The sequence below is a fragment of the Eschscholzia californica genome, unplaced genomic scaffold (assembly GCF_041429995.1).
Source record: "Eschscholzia californica isolate CP2 unplaced genomic scaffold, dmEscCali1.0.p SCAF_2, whole genome shotgun sequence".
Lineage (NCBI taxonomy): Eukaryota > Viridiplantae > Streptophyta > Magnoliopsida > Ranunculales > Papaveraceae > Eschscholzia > Eschscholzia californica.
Window position 1 is genome coordinate 50,841,979 of NW_028238309.1, and position 20,931 is coordinate 50,862,909.

The 20,931-nt window shown below is 41.0% G+C and overlaps 1 long non-coding RNA gene across 1 annotated transcript; it reads left to right on the forward strand.

Moving 5' to 3' along the window:
* The first annotated feature begins 13,141 nt into the window (after positions 1-13,141).
* Positions 13,142-20,686, forward strand: LOC147558750 (uncharacterized). The gene is made up of 2 exons (XR_015234430.1): positions 13,142-13,302; positions 20,468-20,686. It is a non-coding gene; the product is annotated as an uncharacterized LOC147558750 (long non-coding RNA).
* The last annotated feature ends 245 nt before the right edge of the window (positions 20,687-20,931 follow it).

Here is a 20,931-nt window from a genome sequence, read left to right on the forward strand (position 1 = left end):
TGAAATTCCGAGTTATAAAAAAAAAGAGAATTGATTATTTAACTATTTGTTCTAAAGATGATTTTATGTGGCAGATTCCGAAACCCCTAGACTTCTCCCCTCATTTGAGTTCATCTTTTTATTTGGTTTTAATATGTGCCCAAATAGGGAGTGGTTTACTACCTATAGGAGTATAGATGGTGGTACAGTTATACTGGGTGATGATAGTATATGTAAAACTGTGGGACTCGGAACAATACGGATCAAGATGCACGATGGAGTGGTGAGAACATTGACGGACGTAAGACACATACCCGATTTGCGGAAAAATCTAATTTCCCTTGGTGTGTTGGAGCGGAACGGCTGTAAGATAATTATAGAGAATGGCTCCATAAAAGTCGTTAAGGGTTCTTTGGTGGTAATGAGAGGTACTCGTTACGGTAATTTATACAAACTTTTGGGGACAACAATTACGGGAGATGTAGCAGTAGGAATCAGTGGAAGGGATCCAACGGCTAGTACGAGACTTTGGCATATGCGCCTTGGGCATATGTCAGAAAAGGGTCTATCTTTGATGTGCGGGAAAGGCTTGTTGAAGGACATGAAGAAGCCTTGCATGGAGTTTTGTGAGCATTGTGTGTTCGGGAAGGCACACAGGGTGACGTTCTCTACAAGCAAGCACAGGAGCAAAGAGGTATTAGACTACGTACATACCGATGTCTGGGGACCGGCAAAGTTACCTTCCAAGGGTGGTTCCAGGTATTTTGTTACATTCGTTGATGATCATTCGAGATTTGTCTGGCTTTATTTTTTGAAGCATAAGAATGAGGTATTCAACACATTCCTGGTGTGGAAAGCAATGGTTGAGAACAAAACTGGTCGAAAGCTGAAGATGTTAAGGTCGGATAATGGAACCGAGTACACGGATGGGGCATTCAAGGAGTTTTGTAATCAGGAAGGCATTGTGAGGCACTGGACAGTAGTAAACACACCTCAACAGAATGGAGTTGCAGAGAGATTGAACCGTACACTACTTGAGAAGGCTAGATGTATGCGCTCCAATTCGGGATTAGGCGTAGAATGGTGGGCAGAATCTGTTGCTACAGCTTGTTATATTGTGAACAGGTCTCCACATTCTTCTTTAGATGACGGCATACCTTACGAGGTGTGGTCAGGTGAACATGCAGATTATGGGAGACTTAGGGTTTTCGGTTGTACGGCTTATTACCATGTTAAAGGTAACAAACTTGATAATAGAGCAAAGAAGGCAATTTTCTTAGGATATGCTACAGGAGTCAAGGGTTATCGGCTATGGTGTACGGAAGACAAGAAGTTTGTAATCAGCAGAGATGTGGTGTTTGATGAGTCATCTATTGTAGCTATGGCGAAAGCTACGGTGCCTAGTTGTGGTGATGTTGGGTCTACTAAAGCTCAAGTAGTGGAAGTAGAAGCCGAAGACCAACGGGTTTCTAGGAATCATGATCAGGTGGAGCATCAGGATAATACTCAGGATGAGGAAATTGATGAACCCGATCATGAGGAGGTTCAAGGGGAAGGTACACAAGTTTTACAACAACAACAGCAGGATGTTTCAGTACACACTAGGCCGAAACGGTTATATAAGCCGGTACAGAGGTTAGGGTCAGACAAACCTCTTAGGCATTACGGGCAGGCAAATCTGGTTGAATATGCACTCTCGGTGGAAGACGACGAGCCGGTCACCTTCAAACAAGCTATCACCGCGGCGGAAAGAGAGAGTTGGTTGGTTGCTATGCAAGAAGAGATGAAGTCTCTTCACAAGAACCAGACATTGGAGGTTGTCCCATTGCCCGAAGGTAAGTCTGTTATTGGTTGTAAATGGGTGTACAAGAAGAAAGAGGATTCTTCCGAGATCAAAGGTACAAGGTATAAGGCAAAACTAGTGGCCAAAGGTTATGCACAGAAAGAAGGGGTCGACTACAATGAGATTTTCTCACCGGTCGTGAAACATACTTCTATTCGGGTGCTATTGAGTATTGTTGCTCACAGGGATCTTGAGCTGGAACAACTCGATGTGAAAACCGCCTTTTTGTACGGTGATTTGGAAGAAGAAATTTATATGGCTCAACCAGAGGGATACAAGGTTGAGGGTAAAGAAAATCAAGTATGTCGTTTGAGGAAATCTCTTTACGGATTAAAACAATCCCCTCGCCAATGGTACAAACGATTTGATTTTTTCATGCTAAAGCATGGTTTTCGCAGAAGTGACTATGATTGTTGTGTATACATCAAAAAGCTTCGCGAAGGTGACTTTATTTATCTCCTTTTGTATGTGGATGACATGCTTATTGCTTCTCGAAGCATGGTGGAGATAGATAAGTTGAAATCCCAACTCAGTCAAGAGTTTGAGATGAAAGACATGGGCGCTGCAAAGAAGATACTGGGAATGGAGATTAAGAGAGAGCGGTCAAGTAAGAAACTGTACTTGAATCAGAAAGGTTACATCGAACGAGTAGTTTCTCGATTCGGGATGCAGAATGCGAAGGCGGTGTCAACACCTTTGGCACCACACTTCAGGCTCTCGGGGAAACAATCTCCCACTACTACGGTGGAGAAGGATCATATGGATCGTGTACCGTATGCTAGTGCAGTTGGCAGTTTGATGTACGCTATGGTGTGTACTCGTCCAGACATTTCACAGGCAGTCAGTGTGGTTAGTAGGTTTATGGCAAACCCGGGGAAGACACATTGGGAAGCTGTGAAGTGGGTCTTGAGGTACTTGAAGGGTACTGTTGATACGGGTTTGTGCTTTGGTGGAGACACATGTCAGGTAAGCGGTTATGTTGACTCGGATTATGCTGGCGATCTAGATAGAAGACGATCTACTACTGGTTATGTATTTAAGGTACATGGTGCTCCAGTTAGTTGGCGATCGATGTTACAATCTACAGTTGCGTTATCTACTACGGAGGCCGAGTATATGGCTATGGCCGAGGGTGTGAAGGAAGCATTGTGGTTGTGGGGTCTTCTGGATGATCTAGGGATAAAGCAGGAGTGCGTGGATTTATGGTGTGATAGTCAAAGTGCGATCCACTTGGCGAAGAATCAGGTTCATCATGCTCGCACTAAGCATATCGATGTCAGATATCACTTTGTACGAGATGTCATAGAGGAAGGTGATGTTTCTCTCATGAAGGTACACACAGATGAGAATCCCGCGGACATGTTGACTAAAGTGGTGACGTGTAGCAAGTTTCAGCATTGTCTGGAATTGCTGCAAATCGGCTCGTGTTAAGTTACTCGAAAGGGCGTAATGGCGACAAGGTAATCTTTATGTGAAGGGTTGGTAGAACTACGGTAGGCTTGATCCTGTAAAAGGGTACGTAGGCAACCATGGTCATATGGTGCAGCCGGATGAAGCTACAAGAAGCAGATATATCTTACAAGGAGTATCCTGGTGTTCGTCCAAAATTTGAAGTATATCAAATTGTGTACGAGGTGGAGAATTGTGAGAGGCGGTTTGGTGAAGAGGTGAGAGGCGGTTTTGGTTTCTAAAAGCTATTCAATTTGGTTTCTAAATTGGATAGAAACCGCCAAGCTAAGCTTTCCAAAATTGAGGTCGGTGGATGCATACCAAATTGGTTTCCAATTTTGGTTCAATTCCCACCGCCTCATAATAATATAAATAGGGGGTTGATCAACATCACCAACACAAGCAACAACAACTCTTCTTTAGAGAGCTAGAGAGGGAGCAAGAGTGAGAGAAATTTTTCATAGTTTTTGAGCGGTGTTAAATTTCTCGGTCGTCGAAGATTTAGTATAGAAGGTTATTACTATACGGTACCATCTTGGGACGAACTTGCGGGTTGTGTTAGTCGTCTTCATCTATCCTTCAATAAAGATTTCTTGTTCGCCCGAGGACGTAGGCTTTAAAGCCGAACCTCGTTAAATTCTGTTCGCATATTTGATTTTGACTTAGCTTTTCGATTAATCTTCATAATCGGATCAATTTCTAGGATAGGTTCGATAGCTTCCGCGACTTTTAGTTATAACAAACACTCTTAGGGCAGAGAATAAGGTGTGGAATTTCTCTCTAAGCTTTCTTACTCTACCACATCAAGTAGAGAGGAGAAAGTGAGCTAATTCCCATTAACTATCTATCTAGTCAAGAAGAAAGGAGTTCTTCTTCCAACCACCATTGGTGTGCTAGCTATACAACAAGGTGGGAGATCAAATTTGTTTGCTCGTGTCCCAAGTAGAGGAGCTACACTTGAAGCTCTTGGTCTTCTCATAAGCAATTGGAAAGGTTCGAGGGAAAACTAGCGAACAAGGTATTTATCTTTCTAGTTTTAATTAATGATTATCATAGGTTTATGCATGTGATCCTGGGAATACTAGTGTAGACATTAGATGTCTTAATTCCGCTATAAACACTAGTAGAAGGGTGTAAAACCCAACAGGATCGTGTACCGTATGCTAGTGCAGTTGGCAGTTTGATGTACGCTATGGTGTGTACTCGTCCGGATATTTCACAAGCGGTCAGTGTGGTTAGTAGGTTTATGAAAAACCCTGGGAAGACACATTGGGAAGCTGTGAAGTGGGTCTTGAGGTACTTAAAGGGTACCGTTGATACGGGTTTGTGCTTTGGTGGAGACACATGTCAGGTAAGCGGTTATGTTGACTCGGATTATGCTGGCGATCTAGATAGAAGACGATCTACTACTGGTTATGTATTTAGGGTACATGGTGCTCCAGTTAGTTGGCGATCGATGTTACAATCTACAGTTGCGTTATCTACTACGGAGGCTGAGTATATGGCTGTGGCCGAGGGTGTGAAGGAAGCATTGTGGTTGTAGGGTATTTTGGATGATCTAGGGGTTAAGCAGGATGCGTAGATGTATGGTGTGATAGTCAAAGTGCAATCCACTTGGCGAAGAATCAGGTTCATCATGCTCGCACTAAGCATATCGATGTCAGGTATCACTTTGTACGAGATGTCATAGAGGAAGGTGATGTTTCTCTCATGAAGGTACATACAGATGAGAATTCCGCGGACATGTTGACTAAAGTGGTGACATGTAGCAAGTTTCAGCATTGCCTGGAATTGCTACAAATCGGCTCGTGTTAAGTTGCCCAAAAGGGCGTAATGGCGACAAGGTAAACTTTATGTGAAGGGTTGGTAGAACTACGGTAGGCTTGATCCTGTAAAAGGGTACGTAGGCAGCCATGGTCATATGGCGCAGTCGGAGGAAGTTACATGAAGCAGATATATACAAGGAGTATCCTGGTGTTCGTCCAAAATTTGAAGAGTATCAAATTGTGTACGAGGTGGAGAATTGTGGGAGGCGGTTTAACATGATGAGGCGGTTTGGAAATCAAGATGAGGCGGTTTGTGAAATCCAAATTGAGAATGGCGGTTTTTCAATTTGTCAAGTTTCAAATTGGTTGGTTTCTAAATTGACACTAAGTTAACCGGCTTATATTATATATAAATAGGGGTTGAATGCTTTGTAATAACAACACCAACACAAGCAACAACAACTCTTCTTTAGAGAGCTAGAGATAGAGCAAGAGTGAGAGAAATTTTTCATAGTTTTTGAGCGGTGTTAAATTTCTCGGTCGTCGAAGATCTAGTATAGAAGGTTAATTTCAATACGGTACCATCTTGGGACGAACTTGCGGGTTGTGTTAGTTGTCTTCATCTATCCTTCAATAAAGATTTCTTTTCGCCCGAGGACGTAGGCTTTAAAGCCGAACCTCGTTAAATTCTGTTCGCATATTTGATTTTGACTTAGCTTTTCGATTAATCTTCATAATCGGATCAATTTCTGGGTAGGTTCGATAGCTTCCGCGACTTTTAGTTCTAACAAATATGTAAAATGTCATGGAAGAATGAATCATCTTGAGATTTTAAATCTTCTCTAAAGGACATCAGAGCTTGTCTCTCCCTTTCCTTACAAACAAAACCAAAACTGAAGTTATTGTAATCTGGTCCGACTAAAAAAAATGCAGCAAGAAAGAAAGTTAAGAAAATAGATCTCGACTCCATTATTAAGAACTGAAATCAAAACCAGAACTTAACTATGTTTTCAAACTGAATTGTCAATATTTACACACAGACACACAAAATCTAAAGCTTTTCGGCATGGTAGGACCTATCGTCTTGTATTCCGTTTTCAGCTGAACTGTTAATTTTCGAGTCAACAAGACCATCAATCGGTAATCAGTCTCAAGACTCGGCTTTCTGTACACCACTCAATTCTTCGTGGGGTGTAATATCTTAAGATGTTATGGCCAAAAAGAGAGTAACAAATAAGTATGGGTCTACTAAAACTTGCAAAGATTAGAAAAATAAAATTACTCAGAGACTTTTCTCATATCTTCAGACTTTTATACCTTGTTAAGTTTGATTATTCATCGGCCCTCTCAACGGGTTTGATTTGCCAACAAATGCTCGCTCAGTTGGTATCGCATTTAGTCCAAAATCCCAGAGATTCCAAGCTCGATTCACAATGGAGGTGGAATATATGGTTTATTGGACTTGGGGTATAAAGGATATAAATAATGAACTATAGGGTAACTTGGATGGCCCTTAGGGGGTATGACAGTGACCGGAGCTATGACAATGAGGGAAGCTTTTTCTTTCTGTTTGATAGGATTTCTTGTGTCTTCTTTATGTAGAAATGTCAATGTTAGTCATGAAGACACACTGTGTGTTTTCTTTCATTCGCGTTATCTTATTAGAAGCATATTAGTATATTGTTAGGCCAAGCGTGTTTGAAGGGGCTTAACCTGTGTAGTTTCCCCCTCCAACAACTTTTTATTCTTCATGTAGAAATGTCAACTTCTTTTTTTGTTGAAAGCCCTCGAAGAACTTAAAAGAGTTAACTTGATAAGAAAAGAATATGGAAGTTTTAACTATTCATGAGAAAAATGTGATGTAGTATGTTAAGCATCAAATAATACATGCTTGCAAGTTCATCCCTCTGCCTCCAATTTCTTTTGTTATGTTCGTATCATTATTACCCTTATGAATTTCGGAATCAATACTCCTAGTCGTCTCCATATGTGGTTATTTTTTGGAAACATTATTTCTCGGTGTAAACTTGAGCTCAATTTTATTTCTTTTGAGTGAACGAGTCATTCCAGATACAAAATTTTCGAAATATTTCAGTAGTCCAACTATCTGATTGAGACTTATAAATATTGTGAGAGTATAATTGATTGGAGACTCTTTAAAATCTTTAGAATTTTCTGGCCTGTTACATTTTGCTATCCAATCCTTTCAATGGGTTCTGTTGAACTCATTATTTTATCATTCTAATTCTTTTGGTTGTTTATTGAAGTCTTATAGACTACTCAGATAAACCTTTTTTGATTTTATCTTGTGTCTTCTTGTTTATGTAGAAATTTCATTGCCAGCTAGTCACCAAGACTTCTAATGATAATTGTCGTGAAGTTATAAATGGGACCAAACACATCAAATTGTTACGGATGCAAATTGACTTAGTTTGAATGAGTCTTGACGACCACCGATGAACTTTCTGCACAACCAGGAAATTTTAGTGCTAGCTAGTCACCAAGACTTCTACTTATAATTGTTGTGAAGTTATGAATGGCAATAATTTATTATGGATGCAAATTGACTTAGTTTGAGTAAGTCTTTTGGAAGATAACTGATGAACTTTCTGCACAACCAGTTAATTTGCCTAGAGTATCTCCTAACTTATCTTAATTGTAATTTGTATTTTTTCGTGGTTTGATTCTCTTCCTTGCATTATCATAATAGAGAGTAAAGACAAAATAGTACATAACACAAGTGAAGAAAAGAACGTCTTTGAAGGGGCGATACGCGTGCAATAGGCACCTTGAACAGCCATGGGGGTCCTCCAGGCTCCAACAGATGGTGAGATGAATAGAAATGGTCCTCCAAACTATGAACTTCAATATAAGAGTGCTTTTAACGTCAATACATATTAAATTTTAAGCTATTAATTTAAACCCAACATTCATTCGAGGCGACTGTAAGAGTAAGACCCACGCATTATTCCCCCAAACCAATTTCTTCGTTTGTTACTCTTCCAACTCACTTGTTCAACCTTTTAATCCCCAAATTTACTATCAATTTACTTAGAACCCACAATAAAGGCACAAAACGTAAATTAGATAGTCATTAGATTTAAGATGAGAGATTGTATAGGTAACATCCAAAATTGTTAAAGGCAATCTCACAAATGCTTAGAGGCAGTGTGGTCTTGAGGGCGATGTCCATCTTTCTTCTTCTCCTTATTTTTTAGTTAACTTTGGGCATTCCCTATAAAACTTCTTAATTATGATTTAACTGAATTACAGTAAGGTGCGGGCCAACTTTGGAGTCCCGTCCCAGCTATTTGATTATGAATTTCACTACCACATTTTAGTGAAGAAGAAGCAAAAGAGAATAGTTCAGAGGAAGAAGAGAAAAATAAGAAGAAATAAAGGGAAGTTCCATAGGGCCCTCTCATTTTTGTTAAAGGGCTCTTCACATAAACATTGACTTAGTCTATTGTCATTAACCAAGCTTGGTTATAGACCCCTTTTGGATCAACTCTAAATCCCTCTAAAACTCAAATCTCTTAGTCAGGAAATTTCTGGTGACGCCCTTGCTTTTCGACAGGCTCTCAGTCGCTACTCCATAAAGCATGGGTACAATTACAAATTCGTAAAGAATGATCTTTCGCGGATTACTTGTGTATGCAAAACTCTTACCCGTGCTTGGACCATTCATGTTGTTGCTCCTTTGAAGTCCCGATCCATGTTTGTTCTCAAAGCTCTCAACCCTCTGCATACGTCTGATGATTTTGTAATGTCTTCACGTAAACCTAGGTTGTCAACAGAAGATGTTAATCAATTAATAGTTGATGACATTTGAGAGAATCCTACGAAAAGTATCAAAGATATTGTAACATCATTCAAAAAATATTGTGGTATAAAAATGAGCTAGTACTAATCATATAAAGCTCGGAATGCTACTATTTCTTTGGCATATGGTGAAGAAGAAGATTCATATGCGAAGCTCCAGTGGTAAGTTGATGCACTACCTCGGTCGAACCCGAATACTGAGATTGATCTTCAAGACGATCCAATCTCCCGTCGTTTTGTTAGAATATTTATTGTTCTTGGAGCATGTATTGAAGGCTACAAGCACTACCGACCGTTAATATTTGTTGATGGTACCTTTGCCAAAACCAAATACAATGGATGCATACTTGCAGCTGTAGCAAAGAATGGGAACGATTGTAAGTACTTCTACCTATGTTTGTTACGTGCACTACCTGGTTTTCGCAACACTACTTGGTTTTCTGAACACCAGATGGTTTTCTAAACACTACCCGATTTTCTGAACATTGTCTGGTTTTCTGTCATGTCTCTAATTTATTTGAATTCCAATTACAGATTGATTGCAGGATTGTTTGTTGTTGCCTACGCCGTTGTCGATGTAGAGAACGATAAGAACTGGACCTGGTTTGTCGATGTAGAGAACGCTTATGTCTAACCGGCACCATGGTATTATAAATGGGGTTTCCAACATTTTCCCAGAGTGCCACCATTCAGATTGCGTTTGGCATCTACGCAACAATCTGAATGTACGTGTTAAGAATGGCGCAAAGAAGTCTGAATATTTCCAGTCGCTAATGTTTAAAGCGACTCGGGCGCTTACTGTATCGGACCTTCAAAAGTACACTTCAGAACTTGTTGTCATGGGCGGAAATGGTGTGGATTCATTTTTGCGCTCCGTCAATCCTGAACACTGGCAGATATGTATTTCCCGGCTAATAGGTATGGTTTAATTTGTTCTTCTCTATCTGAGTCGTTCAATTCTTGGATAAAGGACGAGAGAGTTCTTCCCATTTCTGTGATGCTCGATATATTGCGGATAAAAATAATAAACATGATAAACCATCGAAGAATTGAATCTTCTTCTTGGAACTCATTCTTTGCTCTAAGGTAAATGAAACAATTAAGTCCAGATTTAATGTTGCCTAGTCACTTCGTCGATCCCTAGTCACTTCGTCGATCTTGGTAATCTGGCTTGCTCATGTCGTAAGTGGCAAGTGCAAGGTATTCCATGTGAGCATGCTATCTTGTGTATTAAAGTGGATGGAGGTGATTCCTCCACTTTTTTTTTTATCTTGCGGTTACAACAGATGCATATTGTAAGACCTACATTCGTTCCATCAACCTTGTCCCTACTTTTGATGAACCAAAATCATTCGATAAAGCCAGCATGATACTTCCTCCTTTAACAAAGAAGCATCCTGGAAGACCGCGAATTGTTAGGATTGAAAGTTCAGGGAACTTTCGTAAAAGGCAGAGGGTATGCGGTAGATGTAATCAACTAACTTATCACAACAGTACTTCGTGTAACCAACCTATTTAATGATTGTAACTGTTCTTCATATCAGCAGGAGATAACTGTGGACCGGGCGCTCGACAATTTCGAATAGCTTCTACAGTGTTGGAGTTTTTCACATTTTGAAGAGAGTCTTTCTTTTTGTTAACTTTTTGTTGTTCTGTTTTTGTGTAAATCATGTGGAAGATAAGTTAGTTTTTAAGTGTAAGCTTCTTTTTTGTTCATGATTCTATTTTGCTTCCAGTAAATCTGGTAATGAACTTGACATCTGACTTTTTCCAGTAAATTTCTTAATGTACTGTCTTTGTGTTTTGTTTTCCAACCTTTGTCGAACCTTATTTTTCGTAGATGTTTACGTAATTCTTTCCATTAAAGTTTTAGAATAAGTCTCCCATCTTTGTTTTGAATACAAACTTATGGACCAGATAAATTTACAAAGGAAATTTTCTTGTGTACCAGGAACTGTTTTGTGTACCAGGAACTGGTTTGTGTACTAGGAACTTTCCTGTTTACATGAAATGATTTTATGTACAGTATATATTTTGTTCCAGTATATATTTTGTAGACGTGTTGTTTGTTCAAGTATATATTTTGTTAAGGTTTATAAGCAGGAGAAAACTGTGGACGGGGCATTGTACAATTTTGAATAGCTTCTACGGTGTTGTAGTTTTTCACATTCTGAAGAGAGTATATGTTTTTGTTAAGTTTGCGTTGGTACCAACTTGTCATATTGCTTTTGGCTGTTTATTACAAATGGTGTGATATTATGTATGTGTGACGTGATGGAGTTGGTGAAGGGTTGTAAGAGTATTGTGGTTGGTTCGACCCTCTCTACCGGATGTGATATAGGTATGGAGCGTATGGGGTCGGCGCTAACACAATGGATGACCTTGTGGGCCACACTCTTACATAAGGTGGACACCAACTCGTCATGTCGCTTTTTGTTGTTTGTTACATATGTGGTACATTTTATTTCTAATGGTCACAAATCGGATATTATACTTGGACATCTTCTCATGATAAGTGGTTGTCTATTTGTTTTGGTAGCTCTTGAAACTGTCTATTGAGGCTTTAGAGGTTTCGAAATCTACTTGTTGGGGTCTGACCCAACCTTTTATTTTTCAGGACAAGGAAATCGGGAAGTGCCACCTGCTTGAGTCATAGTTAGCCTTGGAGGAGTTTCTTTAGTGATTTTCTTTCTTTCTTTAGGTAGTTATTTGGAGTTGTATCTCCTAAACACTTGGTGTTATTTATGTTTTATCTTGTCCGACATTTGTGTCGATGATTTAAAGACATCCTGTGAGTTTTGAGAAACTTGGTAAAGTTTCAGTAGTTGATTTATTGTTACTTTTTGAGCTTCATGTTCGATGCTATACCCTCTCCTTGATGAGTATATCGTATATGTTTACTGTTCTGCGGAGAAATGCTTTAAGTTTAGGTTTTCATGGCGGTCGACGTGGAAATCTGGATTTGGGGTGTTACAAAGTGGTATCAGAGCCAGGTTCATAAATCCTAGGGATTGTGTCTAGGGCTATTAGACAATTAGAAGCAGTAGTGGCACTTTAATCTTTCCTTGGTTTTTGTGCGTGACATTAATTTAGTTTATCTCCTTATTCTTCTCTTGATTAGATTCATGGACGGAGATGGAGTTATTGGTAGGGGACGTCGTAGTGCTCGCATCCGAGGCCGAGGTACAGGCCGAGGTACAGGCCGAGGTGTAGGCAGGGGGACAGGCCGAGGTGCAGGCAAGGCGATAGGTCGAGGAGTCCTTGCCGAGGAAAGAGGATCAACAGGAACTGTGGGTACAACGGCGCAGGCTGAGAGCAGTGCAACTCCAGTTCAAAATCCGAATGGAGGGACAACGGTGACCATTGACGCAACTGCATTGCAAGATTTGATCAACATTGCAGCGGAGGCTAAAATGCGGGAGCGAGATCGGGTTCAGGTTCCAACACGGGAAAGAGGAGGTCTTGTGGTACCTATGGTGAATCAGAGACCACCGACTGAGATGACTTAGGTGCAGCATTATCACCATTTCAAGAAGATGGGGCCACCTGTATTTGATGGAACCGCGGGACCTTTAGGAGCACATGCATGGTGCCAGAAGATGGATAAGATTTTGCAGAATCTCGAGTGCTCAGATGTGGATAAGCAGAGAATGGCAGTGTTTCAGTTGGAAGGAAATGCCGCTTCTTGGTGGGATACAGAGGCTCGGTTAGTAGATCCTATGGCTATGACTTGGACAGAGTTTAAGGATTTATTCAAGGCAAATTACTTTCCATATTCAACACAACAGAAAGTATCAAGAGAATTTCAGAATTTGAAGCAGGGAGAGAATCAGACAGTCTTAGAGTATGAGCAGGAGTTTCATCGACTGTCATTGTTTGCAACTCGCTTGATCCCTACTGAACAGGATAAGATTGAGAGGTTTGTGAATGGGTTGCTCCCTAACATTGCGAGACAAATCATTGGGCAACCTGGTTTTGACACTTATCAGAAAGTGGTGACATGTGCTAAGGAACAAGATGACTACATTCAAGATATGAGGAAGCAGAGGAGTGTCAAGGGAGAGATGGGACATAACCAGAAATGGGGTGGTAACAACAACAAAAACAGTGGTAAGAATCGAAGTGACCGCTATCACGGGCAACGTGATGGCAAGAGGCCTCGTACAGATTGGGATGAGAGAGCAGTGGTAGCAACTGGTGGACAACCAGAACCACTGAATGGCAACTGGGGAAGACAGGGAGCTTTCCAGGGAATTTGTTACACTTGTCATGGGTAGGGTCATAGAGCAATTGATTGTCCTAAGAAGAATGAGACTCGAATTGGTAATCAAGGGCGACAACATGATCATAATCAACAGGGGAGGTTGCAGGGACGGGGTCAGCAGCTGCAGCTGAATGCCGTAGTCCCTAGGGATGTTGGAGCACCTGCTGAGGTGGTTGAAGGTACATTTCTTATTCATAGTAATCTGGGAAGAGTATTATTTGATCCTGGTGCCATGGGTACATTTATTTCTACTTCTTTTGTACGCACTTTGCCTATTGTGTTAGATCGATGTGTGAGCCCTTTTGTTGTATCGTCACCTTGGGGTGGGTCTATAATGATAGACCACATTTGTCGGGGGTGCATTATTAAGTTAGGTGAACGAGAGTTTGCTGCAGACCTCTTTGTACTTCAGTTAGTTTACTATGATGTCATCCTAGGCATGGATTGGCTTGCTTCATATCATGCACTTGTGGACTGTTTTGCCAAGACGGTCACATTTTCTCTTCCGAGTGAAGAGGTGTTGGTTGTGTCTGGACTTACGAGACAGATGAGGGAGATGCACTTGGGTAACGTGGAACTGATAGAGCATCCGGTGATGGGTAAGACGCTAGAGATGATTGATGTGGTATGTGAGTACCATGGGGTGTTCAGCGATATACCAGGGTTGCCACCACGCAGAGAGGTTGACTTCTGCATAGAGTTGGAACCGAGTACTACACCGATAGCTAAAACTCATTACCTAATGGCTCCAGTTGAACTACGTGAGCTCAAGGACCAGATTCAACAGTTACTTGACTTGGGTTTCATACGCCAGAGTAGCTCCCCGTGGGGTGCGCCTGTTCTTTTTGTTAAAAAGAAAGACGGGTCGATGAGGCTGTGAGGAATAAGTACCCTTTACCGAGGATCGATGACTTATTCGATCAACTAAGAGGATCCAAGTGGTTTTCGAAGATTGACTTAAGATCAGGGTATCATCAGTTACGGGTTAGAGAAGAAGACATTCCTAAGACTGCATTTGTGACACGTTATGGTTCTTATGAGTTTTTGGTTATGCATTTTGGTTTGACTAATGCTCCAGCAGCTTTCATGGATTTGATGAATCGGGTATTTCGAGATTTCTTAGATAAGTTTGTCATCGTATTTATTGATGATATCCTTATCTACTCTAGAACTAAGGAAGATCATGAGGATCACTTGCGACAAGTACTAGAGAGACTGATGGAACATCAGTTGTATGCTAAGTTCGAGAAGTGTGAATTTTGGCAAGAAGAAGTAAAGTTCTTGGGTCATGTTATTTCTAGCATCGGAGTATCAGTCGACCCTTCTAAGGTCGAGGCAGTGCTTAATTGGAAGCAACCCACATCTGCGACGGAGGTTCGTAGTTTTCTGGGATTGGCTGGATATTACAGGCGGTTTATCAAGGGGTTCTCGAGTATTGCAGGTCCTTTAACGAACCTAACTAAGAAGGAAGTTCCGTTTCGATGGTCTACAGAGTGTGACTTGGGCATTTCAAGAACTAAAGACGAGATTGACTACTGCACCAGTTTTGACCATTTCTGAGGGTGGTGTTCGGTTAGTGATTTACATTGATGCTTCAATTCAGGGTTTGGGTTGTGTTCTTATGCAGAGTGATAAGGTGGTTGCCTATGCTTCGAGGCAGTTGAGACCGCATGAGCGGAACTATCCAACTCATGACTTAGAGTTGGCAGCTATAGTGTTTGCTTTGAAGATTTGGAGACATTATTTATACGGAGAAAAGTTTGATCTCTTTACCGACCATAAGAGCCTCAAGTATCTATTCTCGCAAAAGGAGTTGAACATGCGCCAACGCCGATGGTTAGAGTTGATGAAAGACTATGACTTCTCGCTACAATACCACCCAGGTAAGGCTAATGTAGTAGCTGATGCATTAAGTCGACAACCAAGGGGTATCATAGCCGCATTGATGATGAATCAGTGGAAGATGTTGGAGGATGTGGCAACATATGACATTGATATGGTTGGGTCAGGAGTTGACACGTTATTTCTGGGTAGTATGGTTGTTAGACCATCCTTACTGAACCGTATTGTGGATGCACAAGTTAACGATGAGTGGTGCCAGAAACAGGTTTTGTTAATGCAAGAAACTGAAACTGAGTTCAGTACAGGACAGGACGGAGGATTGAGATTCCAAGGGAGGTTAATTGTACCGGCAGATCCAATCTTGAGACGGGATATATTAGACGAGGCACATCGGAGTAAGTACACTGTTCATCCTGGTGGTAACAAGATGTACAAAGACTTGAAGAGGCAATATTGGTGGTCCGGAATGAAGAAAGATGTTGCTGAACATGTGAGGAAGTGTGAGGTGTGTCATATGGTGAAAGCAGAAAATCGACATCCATTGGGACTTTTAGAACCGTTGCCTATTCCAGAGTGGAAATGGGAGAACATATCGATGGACTTCATCACAGGTTTACCGCATTCGAGTCGAGGCTTTGATGCCATTTGGGTGATAGTTGATAGGCTGACTAAGTCGGCTCACTTCTTACCAGTGAAGACGACAGATAGTGGAGATCGACTGACACAATTTTACATTAAGGAGATTGTCAGGTTGCATGGAGTTCCAGTGTCTATTGTGTCAGATAGAGATTCATCCTTTACTTCTCGGTTCTGGAAGAGCTTTCAAGCTTCTATGGGAACATCATTACACTTTAGTACAGCCTTTCACCCTCAGACCGATGGGCAGACAGAGAGAGTCAACAAAGTACTCGAGGATATGTTACGGTGCTCGATACTAGATCTTGGTGGTAGTTGGCAAGATCACTTGCCCTTGGTAGAGTTCGCATATAATAATAGTTACCAATCTAGCATTGGTATGGCTCCTTTCGAGGCATTATACGGGAGGCCTTGTCGATCACCATTATGTTGGACAGAGGCAGGAGATGCTAAACTAGAAGGACCAGAGGTGATTCAGGATACTTCTGAAAAGATTGCATTAATTCGAAGTAGGCTCAAAGCAGCTCAAAGTCGTCAGAAGAGTTATGCTGACAAACGACGTAGAGATTTGGAGTTTATCGTTGGAGAGGAGGTGTTATTGAAGGTGTCACCTATGAAGGGCGTCTTACGGTTTGGTAAGAAAGGAAAGTTGGCTCCCAGATACATTGGACCTTTCAGGGTAGTGGCAAATGTGGGCAAAGTAGTTTATCGTCTTGACTTGCCTGCAAGTTTGGCAGGAGTACACAACGTATTTCACATATCGATGCTTCGGAAGCATGTGAGAGATGAGGATCAACATTTGGTGGTTAACTACCATGATTTAGAGCTCCAACCAAATGCATCATATGAGGAGGAACCAGTTCGCATCGTTGATCGAAGAGAGCATGTGCTTCGCCGAAACACTATTCCCATGGTCAAAGTTTAGTGGAATCATCACAATGATAAAGAGGTTACTTGGGAGCGCGAGGATGATATGCAACTCCGTTATCCTCATCTCTTCCTCTCACCAGGTACGTTCAATTTCGAGGACGAAATTTTCTTTTAGGTGGGGAGATTGTAGTGCTCCTACTAATATTTAGGGTGCCTATAGTAACACCCATTTAGAGCCCCACTTCATTTAAACCCTACGCCCACTTTGTCCCCTCATTTCCCTTTCTTTATTTTAAAACTTAAGCAGCCTCATTTTGAGTATAGAGAGGGAATGAGAGTTTAAGGGTTCTAGAGAGAGAAAGGCTAAGAAGAAGGAAGGAAGGATTGGAGCTTGGTGATTGTTTTCTTTGTTTTTCTTGGTGTGGGGCTTACATTGCTTTGGATCTAAGGTAGATTTCTACTCCTCAAGGGCTTGAATAGCCATTTTTATAGAAAACCTAGACAAATTAGATAACACCACAAACCTTTAGTATTACTTGAACATAGATTAGGGTTCTTGACATAAATATATATGCTAGAAGTAGTAGATCTATATTTGTACAAACTCATTTTTTGGTCACTTTGAATCTCATCTATGTGTTAGATTTTGAGGATATTTGCTATAATGACATACTTGATGAACCATACAACCTTCATTTACATTTCCATGCTAGATTCATGTATGACAATGATATTTAGGGCTAAACCTCTCCATTTGCCATGATTTTAGTATATAGTGATGTGACACGAAAATGTCACATTTGGAGAGCCTAACTTAGACTAATTAGTCATTTTCGAGTGTTATCAATAATATTTTATGTGTTTTTCTTGTTTAGGTACCATATTTGGAGCTAAACATGGAATTCGGAATAAAGGGGGCGAATTATCACTATCATTTCATGTGCCCAAAATGAGAGAAAAAGACTTCAAGAAAATCATATGAGAAGAGGAGTCAAAGACGAGCCCAACGGTGAAAACGGAAGTCAATTCGGAGTTCGGACGGGGAAGTTGTGAAAGAAAGAAGTCGAGGTTCGGTCTTAAAACAAGGATTCTATGAAGGCACCCTCCTTTGGTTATAATTCTAGAAGGCACCCTCTTGATTTCCAAGTGAAGTCTAAAACCCAAGCCCAAAGAAGATGAAAGAAGGAAGAGATTTTGGAGGCACCCAATGGACTCAAGTTTGAGTCAAAGTCAAGGTTGACTATGTCTAGGGTTTGAGTCAAATACACTATTCATCTTCTTCCTTCTTCATTCATCATTGAACTACACAACTTTGGAGGAGAGAGAGAGGCTAAAGGAGTTCTAGGGTTTGAAGGGTTCAAGAGTGTGAAAGAGAGGGAAAAAGAGAGAAGAAGGAGGAGGCCGGCCAAGCTAGGCCGGCCAACACTAGGGCCGGCCTAGTCTTGGCCGGAAGCAGCAAGCACGGGCAAGGAAGCAAGCTCGGGACAGCTGCTGTGCACGGGATGCGTCTGCTCCAGCACGGGACAGCACGCACGGGATGCAACAGCAGCCCGAGCTCTCGTGGAGTTGCAGCAGCAGCTCGGTTTTTGAAGCTCTCATGGAGCTGCTGCTCGGGATTCCAAGGGGACGCACGGACGGCAGCTGCGCAAGCTCGGGACAGCAGCTTAGCACGCGCACCAACAGCTCGGGACGGCAGGAACGTGCACGGAAGCTGCTGGCCGGACCTTCTTGGGTTTTGGCCGGATTTCCTCACCTTTTTTGGCCGGAATTTTCTAGGGTTTCCGGCCACTTTCTTGGCCGGAAACCTTGGGGCTTTTACTCCCCATGTCCTTGGCTAACTTCCCATGTGATTTGATTTGATTTTGGGTAAGAAATCTTTAGAGAGAGAAAGTTTGATGAAGCTTTAATGGAGTTTGTGTTCTAAATGGAGAAGATGATGGTGGGTGCTATGGGGAATCTGATTTTTACTCGGGGACACCCAAAGTTCACTATTAAAGGGAAATCCAGAAAATTGCTACGGGGAGATCGACTACACTTAGAGGCTCATTTTTCTCGACGAACCTAGCCTCGAGCCACATCGAAAAAGGGGGATTTCTCATCATCTTCTTTTCATTTATTATTCATTCAACATGTTTAGCTAAATCAAGTGTGTCGAATATATGGGATGAAATGTGATGAATTCGTGATTATGTTTAATATGATTTCATGTTTCGATTATGAATTGATGTTCATTTGATTCGATTATCGTTTTGATCGTATTTCATGTGTCTTGTCAAGCACTTCGCATAGTTAGGCGACTAGACGACATTTTCGACGACTCGGGATTAACCGATTTAGGACGTTTGTTTGACTAAGTATGACCTCCGGATATACGTAGTCCTTATAGACACCACCTTAGGAGTCGAACATCGATTGTATTTGACACATTAAATCGGACAATACATAGTTGTAAATTATCATTATAGATTCCCGGACTTCGATACATGAACTCTCGTATTCGGATACTCTTGAAGCATGATTTGAATGTGATGATTGACTTATTATTTGTTTACATGTGAGTTTAATTGTCTTCGTCTAGTTTTATAAACTAGAAGCCTTGATCGTAATCGTCTATTGACACGAACTTTGATAATGCGTACTTAGTTTGATAATCGATGCTTAGTGACGTTTGATCGATTATACTTAGTTTGACGTATTATGCTTATTAGTGTCATACTTGTTCATTCTCAATTCATTAGATGGTGTGTGTAAGTTTGATAGTTGATGCTTAGTGACGTTTGATCGGTTATGCTTAGTTAGACATATGATGCTTAGGATTGTCAATGTGGGTGAAGTTAATTACACTTTCATGTGAATAGATACATAGTATTTGTCTCTGTCGATCTTGTGGATCGAAGTAACCGTCTCAATTAACTTTTATCCGAATCAACTCTTACCGTCTCCCGACTCTTGTTTCTCCGAACTCTTCTCTCGAATCTCTCTCGCCCGTTTACTTTATTGTTTAGTTTTACTTGCTTTAATTGTTTCCTTTATTGCTTATTCAATCAAAACCCTCATTTACCTTTGTTTTTCTCCTTTTAGTCTAAGTTAGCTTTTAATATCTAGACCGAGGGATAAGACCCTTCGATATCCAAGTTGCCTTCCTATCCTTGGATCGATCCCGGCTTTGCCGGATTACTACTTGATACCTTCGCTTGGGTGTGTAACCTTTTCGGGTGCATCATATAGCTCTTATAATTATATGTCTCTCACTATTGGACAATACTCTTTATATAGATACATGAACATGCCCTAGAACTCAACATGATATGAGGATTTTAGGCTATTATCATCATTGATTCATTACTTGCAAAATTACAAATATGGAACTCGTATGTCGTAATATGTTATCGAATATGATTTTGATTTATGTATGTTGTGGTGTGATGATATTATATGTGTGTGATGTGATGGAGTTGGTGGAGAGTTGTGAGAGTTTTGTGGTTGGTTCGACCCTCTCTACCGGATGTGATATAGGTATGGAGCGTATGGGGTCGGCGCTAACACAATGGATGACCTTGTGGACCACACTCTCATACAACGTGGATACCAACTTGTCATATTGCTTTTGGCTGTTTATTACAAATGGTGTGATATTATGTATGTGTGACGTGATGGAGTTGGTGAAGGGTTGTAAGAGTATTGTGGTTGGTTCGACCCTCTCTACCGGATGTGATATATGTATGGAGCGTATGGGGTCGGCGCTAACACAATGGATGACCTTGTGGGCCACACTCTTACATAAGGTGGACACCAACTCGTCATGTCGATTTTTGTTGTTTGTTACATATGTGGTACATTTTATTTCTAATGGTCACAAACCGGATACTATACTTGGACATCTTCTCATGATAAGTGGTTGTCTATTTGTTTTGGTAGCTCTTGAAACTGTCTATTGAGGCTTTAGAGGTTTCGAAATCTACTTGTTGGGGTCTGACCCAACCTTTTATTTTTCAGGACAAGGAAATCGGGAAGTGCCACCTGCTTGAGTCATAGTTAGCCTTGGAGGAGTTTCTTTAGTGATTTTCTTTCTTTCTTTAGGTAGTTATTTGGAGTTGTATCTCCTAAACACTTGGTGTTATTTATGTTTTATCTTGTCCGACATTTGTGTCGATGATTTAGAGACATCCTGTGAGTTTTGAGAAACTTGGTAAAGTTTCAGTAGTTGATTTATTGTTACTTTTTGAGCTTCATGTTCGATGCTATACCCTCTCCTTGATGAGTATATCGTATATGTTTACTGTTCTGCGGAGAAATGCTTTAAGTTTAGGTTTTCATGGCGGCCGACGTGGAAATCTGGATTTGGGGTGTTACATTTTCCTTTTGGGAGCACTTTCTCGGGAAATTTTACTGGATGCTTTCAAGGATTTCCTCCAACTTGAGCATTACGTATATTCCACAATCGGGACTGTAGGAGTTTA